This window comes from Bos indicus, chromosome 23, assembly GCF_029378745.1.
Source record: "Bos indicus isolate NIAB-ARS_2022 breed Sahiwal x Tharparkar chromosome 23, NIAB-ARS_B.indTharparkar_mat_pri_1.0, whole genome shotgun sequence".
NCBI classification, from domain to species: domain Eukaryota; kingdom Metazoa; phylum Chordata; class Mammalia; order Artiodactyla; family Bovidae; genus Bos; species Bos indicus.
The window spans coordinates 16,184,502-16,186,700 of NC_091782.1; the positions used below are offsets into that span (position 1 = coordinate 16,184,502).

Below are 2,199 nucleotides of genomic sequence, written 5' to 3' on the forward strand. Positions count from 1 at the left end.
TCACTCACCCTGGAGGTTTGGGCCTCTGGGCATGGCCTGCCCACGTATGCATGCGATTTGGTCCACATATGTGAAGCTTTTGTCTTACAAGGTTGGCATCTACTCCCCACAAGCCTCAGAGAGACCAGCTTTATATAGAGAGCCCGTTTCTCTATCACAACTAAGGAGCTAATTTCTCAGCTGTTTTTCAACTGACCATTATCGATTAACTCTGGAAATCTGGTTATTTTAAAGCAACATATAAAGCTTTTTCCTAGGTGAACACACTTGAGTTTAATCTCAGTAATATTTTCATGAACAACCTATAATTAAAGCATCTAATAAAGATCAGTAATTCATTTAGCTGGATTTGTGTTTAAAAGAAAAACAGAAAAAAGAAAAAAAAATGCAGTCGTGGAAGTCAAATTCCATTCTTCTGTTAAATGAACATTATGGTTTTCCTGGGTATCTTAATTGGACCTCATTTTTTAACAGGAATATTAAACAAATTAAATTAAGCAAGCAATTTCCCTTTTTAGGATTAAAAAAAGAAGAAGCCATTGAGTGGAAAAGCTCCTCTAAAACACTCATTAGTGGGAGGCACCAGGGCAACAGTATGGGCACGTGCTGTGGGATGGGATCATTGCTTCAATTTATCACTGCAGAAGCTCCACCCCTGAGCAGTCACTATTTGAGGCCAGGTCTGCCAGGCTCCAGGCTTCCCTGGTGGCTCAGAGGTTAAAGCGTCTGCCTCCAATGCAGGAGACCCAGGTTCGATCCCTGGGTCGAGAAGATCCCCTGGGGAAGCAAACGGTAACCCACTCCAGTATTCTTGCCTGGAGAATCCCATGGACGGAGAAGCCTACATGGACATAGGCTACAGTCCACAGGGTCGCAGAGTCCGACATGACTGAGCGACTTCACTTTCACTTTCTTTCTGCCAGGCTCCGAGGCAGGGGTATTAGACTGGGTCCCCCAAGAAGCAGACTCCAAGATGGGACTAGATGTGCACGTGATTAATAAAGGGTAGTACCTGGGAGGGGAAGCATGCAGAGGGTGCTGGGGAAGGCTGGGAGAGCTGCCAGACCCAACCTGGTGCAGGTCTGATCCGGGAGGGAAGCAGAGTGGCCAGGAAAGAAGGTTGTGTGGGAGCATCTCAGGCTAGGAAAGGATCCAGCGAGGCTGCCAGAGTCCTTGAGCCAAAGTGGCCCATCAGAGGGGTCCCCCCTCTCTGGAGTGGGTCTGCCATGCTCAGACACTGACTGGGAGCCAGTGGTTTCAGGCAGGAGCTGTGGGTCAAGTATGAGTATCACAGCCAGAGATCTGGAAGATGCATTTCCACAGTCACCTCTTCAGAGTTCTTCTTCCACCATGCCACGTGGCCTTGGGTTCCGATGGGTTTGACACCAGGGACTGGCAAGGACAAGGCAGCTGAGAGATATCAATTCCCAAATCAAGTGATTTTCAGGCAATATTTGGGAGTTGGCTCCGGGAGCCAATGACCTTTTGGTGAACAGAGGGGAAGAAAGGACCCAGGCAGGGCTGGGGAGGAAGTAGGACAGGGTGGACAGGGTGGACAGGAACTGGAGTCCCCAGTCACTGGCTGGGGTGGAAGACTTCCTTGAGAACATGCTGGATGCTCCATAGGACTACGTAAAACCAGGGGAAAGAAACTAAGCAGGCTCCAGGCTTTGGAACTGGCCCACCTGGAGGTTAAGAGAGGTCCCTCAAAAGGTGAGGGACTCAGGAGCCACACCCCCAGCACACTAGGGCCACAGGCTGGTGGGGAGCATCGTCTCAACAGGAGAAGGGCTCGGGGACCCAGTGTTCATGGCTGGACCTCCACACCCCAGGCCTGCGGGGAATCTTGCCTCCCTTCACCCCAGTCTCTGACTGTGGTTGGCAAAGTCTTAGATCCAGGGCAGAGTCAAGGGAAGTAAGTATAATGGAGTGAGAGGCTCCTTCGTGGTGAAGGAAGCTTCTGTCTCTGCCTTAGCAGGGGGTCTCCAGTCTAAAGGAGAAAATACAGTTCCAGCCCTTGAAGAGTCCCTGATCTGACAGGAAAATGCAGCCCCTGTTTATTCACTCCACAAACATTAATCGAGCACCTACTGTATACTTGATATATATCAGTGGTCAAGCAAGAATGATCCCTGCTTTCTTGGAGGGAGATAGACAATAATTAATACATTATACTAAATACATTTTCTAGTGGTTAGA

At 49.1% G+C, this 2,199-nt stretch overlaps 1 non-coding gene across 1 annotated transcript; it reads left to right on the plus strand.

The window, feature by feature from the left end:
• The first annotated feature begins 699 nt into the window (after positions 1 to 699).
• Positions 700 to 772, plus strand: TRNAW-CCA (transfer RNA tryptophan (anticodon CCA)). Its single transcript has one exon. It is a non-coding gene; the product is annotated as a tRNA-Trp (tRNA).
• The last annotated feature ends 1,427 nt before the right edge of the window (positions 773 to 2,199 follow it).